Genomic DNA, 11,487 nt, shown 5'->3' with positions numbered 1-11,487 from the left:
CTGTCTGGACTGAGGGCAGACTAAATCTCTGGGTTTCAGAGGCTACACCCACCAGTCCTAGTGGCTACACCCTATTGAGGACTGTGAAAAGTCAGGACAGATTGACTGACACCTGGGGCCCTGGGGTGGGAGGCACACCCACCACCTTCCCTGATGCCTGATTAACCAGCCTCTATACTCTACCAGAAGTTTTTTTCAGGGACCAAGCCCAACAGGCAGCCAGCAGACAGAGGCAGTAGGAAGTAGATCTCAGGGAACATGGGGTCTTTTGCTGATTTGCTCTAGGTCTGGTAAAAGCCAGCATAGGTATGCAGCTTGGTCCTTCCATGTGCAACTAAGCCCAGCAGAGGCAGCTGAAAACTCTGGATTGCGACAGCTCCAAAAAGGTTGCTGAGTGCCCATCATGGGCAGTGTCTTACACTGGGCTGCACCAGGCTTCTGGGTTAAGAGGCCCAGAACCAAAGCATCCAGCGGCCAGCTACAGACAACATCAGAGCAGCACCCAACTAGTGTTACTGGCAGCATATCCAAAGGGAGAGCTTGTCAAGCACCAAACCCAGCGAGGCAAATTCTGCTTTCTGTGATCAGCGCCCACACAGCACCTCACGCACACTGGACGACATAGAGCCTCACCGTCTGCCAGCCCAAGTCCTGGACACCCTGCCCCGCTGAGCTCGAGTCCACAGGGGGAAAGGAGAGAGGCTTAGAGCACAGACATTCAAAGTCTGAGTTTCTTGGAGCCTATTTCTGGGACCAGTTGAGGAGCCTAGACATTTTCTGGGGGGGCACAGTCAGCCCCAGTGGAATACTCAATCTTCCTCCCTGAGACCAGTGACTCCACAGCTGAAAGAACTTCTGCAGAGGTAACTGTCAGCCCCACCCAATCTGAAACTGCTGTTCACCTCGCTGAGGAGAAATAGAATTAGAGTATCCAGTAGTGTTTAAGGGATTAGACTCTGGAGTAGGGGTCCCACTAATGTTGTCAACCGACCTCAGATGCCCTAACCCACCAAACTTGCAACATGTGGAGGGGTGGGTGGGTGAGGCCAGTCTGAGCCCACACTATCGTCTTTCTACAGAAGACTCTGAGGGAAGACCAGGCAGCTGCAAGAGCAGGTGGAGCAGCTGAAAAATGGAGGCAAATCATAAGGAACTTGGACTCTTTTACGGAGCTGCTGTCTACTCTAAGCAGGAGGAATTTGATCCTTATACATGAGCTGGCCCCTTCCACACACACCCAGGCACAGAAAACACAGACACAAAGTGTGAACAGAATGGTAAGCTCCAGACCAGCGGTTCTCAACCTGTAGGTCGCGACCCTGGCGGGGGTCGAACGACCAAAACACAGGGGTCATCTAAAGCCATCGGAAATACATACTTTATTTAAAAATGTATTGTATAATAAATATGTATTTTCCGATGGCTTTAGGCGACCCACACACAGGTTAAGAACCGCTGCTCCAGACAGTGGGTTACAAACATCTGACATCAATGCCCAAACTCTGCCCAAGAAGACCCAGAACCACAACCAGTAGTGGGTGGCAGACAGCACCAATGCTAGACTCAGCTAGCCACAGAAGCAGCACGCCCAAAGGAAGAGTCCAGCAGACACTAAACTCTACTGACAGTAACTACACCTCACAGGGCAGTCACCACACAGCATCTAATAAACATGATCAAGGTTGACCCTTAGCGACAGTCTTCCTGAAAGGCTAATTAACTCCATCCATGAAAGTACCAACAGAATTCAAGACTCACATACAACCGCAAGGTAAATATAACCCACAAGAAACATTCCTACAGCAAAGAGCTTAGGTGACCTAGAGGTTAGTACCACTGAGCCCATCTTCCTCATAAAGACATCACAAGAAATTTGGGAGTTAGAACAGAGCTACCTAATACACAGACAAAATGGGCAGACAAAAAAAAATTGCCCCAAATGAATCAAAAAGAGAGACTCCCCAGGAAACTAAATGAAATGAAAGCAACCAAACTACTAGACATAGTTTTAAATAAAGATTAGGATGTTCAAGGATCTTAGAGTAAGAATGGATGATCACAGTGAGAACTTAAAACAAGGATATAATAAGCATTAAAAAGGACACTGAAACCATTAAAAAAATAAAAGTTAGAAATGGCAAATACAGTATCTGAAATGAAGACTGCACTAGAAGGAATAAGCAGCAAGTTGGATGAAGCAGAAAATGAAATAGCAATTTAGAGGACAAGATGAACGTAAGCACAGATGCAGAGCTGCAAAAAGAAAGGAGACTCAGAAAGACTGAGGAAACTCGAAGAGACCTCTGTGACAACATTAAGGGAAACAACCACCACATCATAGCGGTTCCTAAAGGAGAAGAGAACAAACAAGGGCCAGAGAACTTTTTTGAACAAATCATAGCTGAAAACTTCCCTAACCTGATGATGGAAAAAGTCACACAAGTTGAAGAAGTACAGAGAATCCCATTAAAGATGAACCCAAGGCCCTGCCGGTTGGCTCAGTGGTAGAGCGTCGGCCTGGCGTGGAGTCCCGGGTTCGATTCCCGGCCAGGGCACTCAGGAGAAGTGCCCATCTGCTTCTCCACCCCTCCCCCTCTCCTTCCTCTCTGTCTCTCTCTTCCCCTCCCGCAGCCATGGCTCCACTGGAGCAAATTTGGCCTGGGCGCTGAGGATGGCTCTATGGTCTCTGCCTCAGGTGCTAGAATGGCTCTGGTTGCAACAGAGTAGTGCCCCAGATGGGCAGAGCATCGCCCCCTGATGGGCGTGCTGGGTGGATCCCAGTCGGATGCATGCGGGAGTCTGTCTGACTGCCTCCCTGTTTCCAACATCAGAAAAATACAAAAAAAAAAAAGATGAACCCAAAGAGGCCAATACCATACCAAGATATGTCATAATTAAAATGCCAAAAATAAGAGACAAAGAAAGAATACTGCCTGCCCTCTGGTGGTGCAGTGGATAAAGCATCAACCTGGAGCACTAAGGTCGCCGGTTCAAAATTCTGAACTTGTCTGGTCAAGGCACATATGAGAGTTAATGCTTCCTGCTACTCCTCTCTTTCTCAAAAGAGGGAAGGGAGGGAGGGAGGGAAACTAAAAGCTGCAAGAGAACGCAATTACCTACAAAGGAGCTCCTATAAGGCTAACATCTAATTTTTCAACAGAAACACTTCACACCAGAAGGGACTGGCAAGAAATATTCAAAGTGATGCAAAACAAGAACCCACATTCAAGACTACTTTATCCAGCAAAGCTATCATTTAAAATTGAAGGAGTGGCCCTGGCCGGTTGGCTCAGCGGTAGAGCGTCGGCCTAGCGTGCGGAGGACCCGGGTTCGATTCCCGGCCAGGGCACATAGGAGAGGCGCCCATTTGCTTCTCCACCCCTCCGCCGCGCTTTCCTCTCTGTCTCTCTCTTCCCCTCCCGCAGCCAGGACTCCATTGGAGCAAAGATGGCCCGGGCGCTGGGGATGGCTCTGTGGCCTCTGCCTCAGGTGCTAGAGTGGCTCTGGTCGCAACATGGCGACGCCCAGGATGGGCAGAGCATCGCCCCCTGGTGGGCGTGCCGGGTGGATCCCGGTCGGGCGCATGCGGGAGTCTGTCTGACTGTCTCTCCCTGTTTCCAGCTTCAGAAAAATGAGAAAAAATAAAAAAAATAAAATAAATAAATAAATAAATAAATAAAATAAAATTGAAGGAGAAATAAAGACCTTCTGTAATACAGGTGGCCTCGGTCAGGCAGATTCACATTGGATTTGGGCAAATGAGCGGAAAAATTGTGGAGCCAGAAAGTGTTAGGCCATTCCGTTTAATCAAGTCTCACAACAGTGGACGAGAACCCAACCAAGGGAAACCGCCTCTCAGTCAAACAAATAGCAAAATGGCACCTCAAAGTGGCAGGCAGGCAATCCGCCATCCACAATCCCCCTGAGCACAAGCACCCATAGCCTTACATAGGCTATGCACGTGCCTCTGCCATGGGCTCACACACTAATCAAGCAAAGTGCTTGCAGCCAGTACACCAGCGAGCAAGCCTAACACAGCCGCTTTCCCAACGGCTTCCCTGACAAAAAAGGCTCAAGGAATTCGTTACCACCAAACCAGTACTGCAAGAAATGTTAAAGAGCCTGCTATAAAAAGAAAGAAAGAAAAAAAGAAATAGAGAGAAAGAGGACTGTAGGTCTAAAGAATAAAATGGCAATAAATAAGTACATATCAATAATAACCTTAAATGTAAATGGATTAAATGCCCCAATCAAAAGACATAGGGTAGCTGCATGGATAAGAAAATGAGACGCATATATGTGCTGTCTACAAGAGACACACCTCAAAACAAAAGATACAAATGGACTGAAAGTGAAACAATGGAGCAAATGGAATGAAAAAAAAAGCTGTTGTAGCAATACTTGTATCTGACAAAATAGCCTTTAAAACAAAGGCTATATAGTAAGGGACAAAGGTCATTACATAATAATAAAGGGAGCAATCCAACAAGAGGTTATAACCATTGTAAATATTTATGCACCCAATAGAGGAACACCTAAAATATAAAGCAGATTTTGATGGACAAAAAGGGAGAGATCACAGCAATACAATAATAGCAGGGGATTTTAATACTCCACTGACTTCAATGGTTCGATCCTCCAGAAAGAAAATCAACAAAGAAACAGTGGTCTTAAATGACACACTAGATAACTGAATTTATTGATATCTTCAGAACATTTCACCCCAAAGCAGCAGGATATACATTCTTTTCAAGTGCTCATGGTACATTTTCTAGGATAGACCACATGTTAGGACACAAAACAAGTCTTGATAAATTTAAGAAGACTGAAATCATATCAAGCATTTTCTCTGACCTCAGAGGCATGAAATAAAAAATCAACAACTGAAAACACTCAAACACTTGGAGGCTAAATAGCATGTTATTAAATAACGAGTGGGTTAACGAGATCAAGAAAGAAATAAAAAATTTCCTTGAAACAAATAAAAATGAACATACAACAAGCCAAAATCTATCGGACACAGTGAAAGCAGTCCTGAGAGGGAATTTCAGAGCACAGGCATACCTTAAAAAGCAAGAAAAATCTCAGCACACACCAACTAGCTCAGTGGATACAGCATTAGCCCAGTGTGCAGACTTCCCAGGTTCAATCTCTGTTCAGGGCACACATGAGAAGTGACCATCTGCTTCTCTTCCCCTTCCTTTCACCCTTCTCTCTCTCTTCCCTTCTCACAGCCAGTGGCTCAACTGGTTTGAGCATCATCCCCAGACAGAGGTTGCCGGGTGGGTTTTGATCAGGGCACATGCAGGAGTCTGACTATCTCCTCTCCTCGCACTTAAAAAAAAAAAAAAAAAAGAGGCCCTGGCCGGTTAGCTCAGTAGTACAGCATCAGCCTGGCATGCAGAGGTCCCGGGTTCAATTCCTGGCCAGGGCACACAGGAGAAGCGCCATCTGCTTCTCCACCCCTCCCCCTCTCCTTCCTCTCTGTCTCTCTCTTCCCCTCCCGCAGCCAAGGCTCCATTGGAGCAAAGATGGCCCGGGCACTGGGGATGGCTCCTTGGCCTCTGCCCCAGGCGCTGGAGTGGCTCTGGTCGCAACAGAGCAACGCCCCAGAGGGGCAGAGCATCACCCCCTGGTGGGCAGAGCTTCACCCCCTGGTGGGTGTGCCGGGTGGATCCCAGTTGGGCGCATGCGGGAGTCTGTCTGACTGTCTCTCCCCATTTCCAGCTTCAGAAAAAAAAATAAATAAATAAAAAAAAAAAAAAAAAAAAGAATCTCACCTGACCAGGCAGTGGTGCAGTGGATAGAGCATCAGACTAGGATGCAGAAGACCCGGGTTCAAATCCCCGAGGTTGCCAGCTTGAGCGCAGACTCATCTAGTTTGAGCAAGGCTCACCAGCCCAAGGTTGCTGGCTTGAGCAAGGGGTCACTCAGTCTACTGTAGCCCCCCAGTCAAGGCACATATGAGAAAGCAATCAATGAACAACTAAGGGCCCGCAACAAAGAACTGATGCTTCCCATCTCTCTCCCTTCCTGTCTGTCTGTCCCTATATGTCCCTATCTGTCTCTCTCTCTGTCTCTGACACAAAAAATAAATTAATAAATGATAGAAAATAAAAGTATTTAAAAAAAAGAATCTCAAATAAACAATCTAACCCTGCACCTAAAAGAACTTTAAAAAATAACAATAAACAAAGCCCACAGGAAGTAGAAGAAAAGAAATAATAAAGTTCAGAGCAGAAATATATGACATAGAGGCTAAAAGAACAATGCAAATGATCAGTGAAACCAAGACCTGGTTCTTTGAAAAGATAAACAAGATTGGCAAACCTTTAACCAGATTAATCAAGAAAAAAAAGAAGACCCAAATAAATGAAATTGGAAATGAAAGAGGAGAAGTAAAAACTGACATCAAAGAAATACAAAGGATTCTAAGAAAATATTAGGAAGAACTATATGTCAAAAGTGGACAACCTGGTTAAATAGACAAATTCCTTGAAACATATAGTCTTCCAAAACTGAATCTGGAAGAATCAGAAAACCTGAGTGGACTAATTAGAACAAATGAAATTAAAACAGTGATAAAAAAATTCCTAGCAAATAGAAGTACTGGACCAGATGGCTTCACAGTTGAATTTTACCAAACATTCAAAGACTTAACACCTATCCTTCTAAGCCAGTAGTTCTCAAACATTTTGAAGTCAGGGTGCATTTTAAATCCTACAAATAATTGTAGGCACGCTATATACAAATTTCTGAGAAACATGTTATAACAATTAAGTCAAATATTAAAGAAAAAAATATAAAGTCCAAGCGTGCTTTTATGGTAATTAAACAAAATAAATACGGCAAAATTAAATTTATTTTGACATTAAGAAACATTTTGCCTGACCAGGAGGTGGCACAGTGGATAGAGCATCGGACTGGGATGCGAAAGACCCAGTTTCGAGACCCCGAGGTCACCAGCTTGAGCGCAGGCTCATCTGGCTTGAGCAAAAAGTTCACCATTGAACCCAAGGTCACTGGCTCGAGCAAAGGGTTACTCGGTCTGCTGAAGGCCCGTGGTCAAGGCACATATGAGAAAGCAATCAAGGAACAACTAAGGTGTCGCAACGAAAAACTGATGATTGATGCTTCTCATCTCTCTTCATTCCTGTCTGTCTGTCCCTGTCTAACCCTCTCTCTCTCTCTCTCTCTCTCTCTCTGTCCCTGTAAAAAAAAAAAAAAAAAAAAAAAGATCAGGAACAAGACAGGGGTAGTAGCCCTTTTCACCACTCTTATTCACCATAGTTCTAGAAGTCTTAGCCTCAATAATTAGACAAGAAGTAAAAATAAAGGCATCCAAGTTGGAAAAAAAGTAGAACTGTCATTATTTGCTAGTGACATGATACTATATATAGAAAACCCTAAAGTCTCCGCCAAAACACTACTAGACCTGATAAATTATTTTGGCAAAGTGGCAGGATACAAAATTAATTTTAGAAATCTGTGGCATTTTTATACACCAATAATGAATTGTCAGAAAGAGAAATTAAGGAAACATTCCCATTTCCTATTGCAACAATGAATAAATAAAGTACCTAGGAATAAATGTAACCAAGGAGGTAAAAGACTTGTACTTGGAATATTGTGAAACATTGAAAAAAAGAAACTGAGGAAGATATGAACAAGTGGAAACATATACTTTGTTCATGGATAGAAAGAATTAAAATCAAAATGTCTATACTCCCCAAAGCAATCTATAAATTCAATGCAACTCCTATTAAAATATCAAAGGCATACTTCACCGATCTAGAATATTCAAAAAATTTATATAGATCCAAAAAAAGAACCTGAATAGCCTCAGCAATGTTTAAAATGAGAACAGCCCTGGCCGGTTGGCTCAGTAGTAGAGCGTCGGCCTGGCGTGCAGAAGTCCTGGGTTCGATTCCCGGCCAGGGCACACAGGAGAAGTGCCCATCTGATTCTCCACCCCTCCCCCTCTCCTTCTTCTCTGTCTCTCTCTTCCCCTCCCACAGCCGAGGCTCCATTGGAGCAAAGATGGCCCAGGCTCTGGGGATGGCTCCTTGGCCTCTGCCCCAGGTGCTAGAGTGGCTCTGGTCGCAACAGAACGACACCCTGGAGGGCAGAACGTTGCCCCTGGTGGGCGTGCCAGGTGGATCCCGGTCGGGAGCATGCGGGAGTCTGTCTGACTGTCTCTCCCCGTTTCCAGCTTCAGAAAAATACAAAAACAAATAAAAATTAAAAAAAAAAGAAATAAAAAAAAAAAGAAAATGAGAACAAAGTGGGAGGTATCACACTTCCTGATATCAAGCAATACTACAAGGCCATTGTAATCAAAACAGCCTAATACTGGCAAAAGAACAGGCATACAGATCAATGGAACAGAACAGAGAACCAAAAATAAATCCATACCTTTATTGGTCAATTAGTATTTGACAAAGGGGGCAACTGTATACAATGGAGTAAAGACAGTCTCTTTAATAAATAGTGTTAGAAAAATTGGAAAGGTATAGGAAAAAAAAATAAAACCAGACCACCAACTTTCACCATTCATAAAAATACACTCAAAATTGATAAAAGAACTAAATATAAGTGGGGAAACCATAAAAATTCTAGAAGAAAATACAGGCAGCAGACCCTCTGACATCTCTCAAAGCAATATTTTTGCCAATATATCTCCTCAGGAAAGTGAAATAAAGGACAAAATAAACAAGTGGGACTATATCAAACTAAAAAGCTATTGCATAGCAATACACCAGTAATAAAAAGATAACCCACTATGTGAGGGAACATATGTGCCAATATGTGTGATAAGGGGTTAATAACCAAATTTATAAAGGACTTCTAAAACTCAATACCAGGAAGGTAAACAATCCAATTAAAAAATGGGCAAAGGACCTGAACAGACACTTCTCCAAAGAAGATGTATAGATGGCCAAGAGGCACATGAAAATGATTAGAGAAATGCTAATTAAAACCACAATGAGATATCACCTCACACCTGCCAGAATGGCTTTCATTAACAAATCAGCAAATAGCAAGAGTTGGCGAGGGTGTGGAGAAAAGGGAACCCTCCTGCACTGCTGGTGGGAATGCACACTGGTGCAGCCACTGTGGAAAAAAGTATGGCACTTCCTCAAAAAATTAAAAATGGAACTGCCTTATGACCCAGCCGTCCCCCTTCTAAGAATATATTTAAGAATTCCAAAATATTAATTCAATAGAAGATATGCACCCCCATGTTTACTGCATTGTTTACAATAGTCAAGATCTAGAAACAGCCCAAGAGTCCATTAGTAGATGAGTGAATAAAAAAGCTGTGATATGTTTACACAATGGAATACCACACAGCCATAAAAAAGAAGAAAAATCTTACCTTTTGTGACAGCATGGATGGAGCTGGAGATTATTATGCTAAGTGAAATAAGCCAGTCAGAGAAAGAAAAGTACCATCTGATTTCAGTCACATATGGAATCATAGTCAATAATATCATAAGAACTATGTAGAGCAATAGTTACTAGATTTATCATGGTGATCACTTCATTAGGTATAAGAATGTTGAATTATTATGCTGTACACCTGAAATGAACATAATATTGTATGTCAACTGGTATATATTTTTAAATGTGTGGCAGATTGTATTATTAATCCCAATTATTTGTAGCCCTCCCAATACAGGAAGAGGATTATATAGAGCTTCCTACTGCCATGTGGCTTTAGTGCTCTTCCCAGGGGTAGAAATGTATTCCTGTTATGTGATTTGCTTTAACAATGTGGTGTAAACAAAAATGAAGTTATGTCATGACCAAGCTGGAGCTTCAAGAGCTATCATATGGCCCTGAGGCTGAACTGTCTCAAGATTCGGTACTGCTCCTTCAGCCTGAGCCCCACTAAAAGAATAAAGATGAGAAACCAAGGATCATCTCCTCAGATGCAGGAAAACCATCTGATAAAACTCAACATTAATTTATGATTAAAAACTCAGCAAACTAAGAAGAGGAGAAAACTTTCTTATCCTGATAAAGAGCACCTACAAAACACCCACAGCTGACATAACAAATATTAGTGGATGATTCAATGCGTTCCTCCTAACACTGGAACATGGCAAAAATGTCCTCTCTTGTCAAGTACTTCTATCAACACTGTACTACAAGTCCTAACAATAAGACAAGGAAAAAAATGGCACACAGTTTAGAAAGGAAGAAATAAAAGTCATTACTTTCAAACATGATTGTCTATAAAAATCTCACAGAATCTACAAAAAAAAACAAAAAAACAAAAATACTTCTAGAACCAGTGAGTGAGTTTGGCAAGGTCATAGGAAGGATGCCAGGCCAACCAACATACGGATGGATTCAACTGTATTTCTACATACTGACAGCAAACAATTGAAAGATAAACCATTTTTAATTCTGTTTACAGCAGTTAAATGCTCAGGAATACAGTTTAAAAATGTGTACAAGACATGCACACTAAGAATTACAAAATATTGCTGAAAAAAATTAAAAGCCGAAACAAGTGGAAAATATGCCTTGTTCATGGACTGGAAGACTCGATATTGTTAGGATATCTATTCTCCCCAAATGAACATGCCAATTAAACATAATCCCAACCATAATCCTGAAGGCTTAAAATACAAAACAAAAACAAAGAGATTGGCAAACATTGTTCAATTTCTATGAAAATGCAAAGGACACTGAATTGCCCAAATAATCTGGAAAAGCATGTATAAAGCTGGCCAACTTATACTGACTTCAAGATATACAATTGGGGACATAAAAGGAATGGCAGCAGGAGAGTTTCAACATTTGAACAACTATTAACTCAACAAAGGATTCCCTGCTCAATGCACGAACATGCCTGAGAGATCTATCTGTGCATTGAAACATCTAATGGTGGACAAATGGGAGCAAAGGGGAGAGGTGAGAAAAGGGAAGGGCTGAGACGAGCTACGGACACAGTCCTGTAACAGGGAGCTCAAGCCTGGTGAGGGCAGGAATCCAGTTGTGCCTGATGCTCCCTTCAGATGGCAGGAGCAAAGAGATTTGGTGGGCATTTCTTTGGGAGTGCACTGTATGAGCCGCAGCTGAGCCCAGGAACCTGAGCACAGCACTGGGGTGCAGCAGCAACTGTCAGGAGGTTGGAATACCACAGAGAGAAACAAGACCATGAAGCCCTGCAGCCCTGTAGCCTTCCAGAGCCACCTCCCTTCACCTTTGCTATAGGGTTGTGGAGTATATTATCTTCAACCCAGAGAACTGGTACTACAGAATCACTTTTTTCCCCTGAGAAAAGGGTACATTCTGTAAATAGTTCCTGGCTCAAGACGCAGGGAATACCCTGTGAAGGTCCAAGGTCACCCTTATCAGGAGGGCAAAACAACAAAGAAACTGGCTTGTTCTTCCCAGACCACTCCATTCCTATGCACTGCATCACAGCTACACTGATATGTGTCTGGCTACATACGGTGTCTGGCTGTGGGG

The 11,487-nt window shown here is 43.0% G+C and overlaps 1 protein-coding gene across 2 annotated transcripts in view; it reads right to left on the bottom strand.

Annotated features, from left to right (window-relative positions):
* SENP5 (SUMO specific peptidase 5) overlaps window positions 1-11,487 on the bottom strand; it is a 76,638-nt gene that overhangs the window by 21,870 nt on the left and 43,281 nt on the right. The window lies entirely within an intron of this gene.

Source organism: Saccopteryx bilineata, chromosome 8, assembly GCF_036850765.1.
Source record: "Saccopteryx bilineata isolate mSacBil1 chromosome 8, mSacBil1_pri_phased_curated, whole genome shotgun sequence".
Lineage (NCBI taxonomy): Eukaryota > Metazoa > Chordata > Mammalia > Chiroptera > Emballonuridae > Saccopteryx > Saccopteryx bilineata.
Note: the sequence above shows the minus strand (reverse complement) of the source record. Positions and strands in the feature narration are given on the sequence as shown.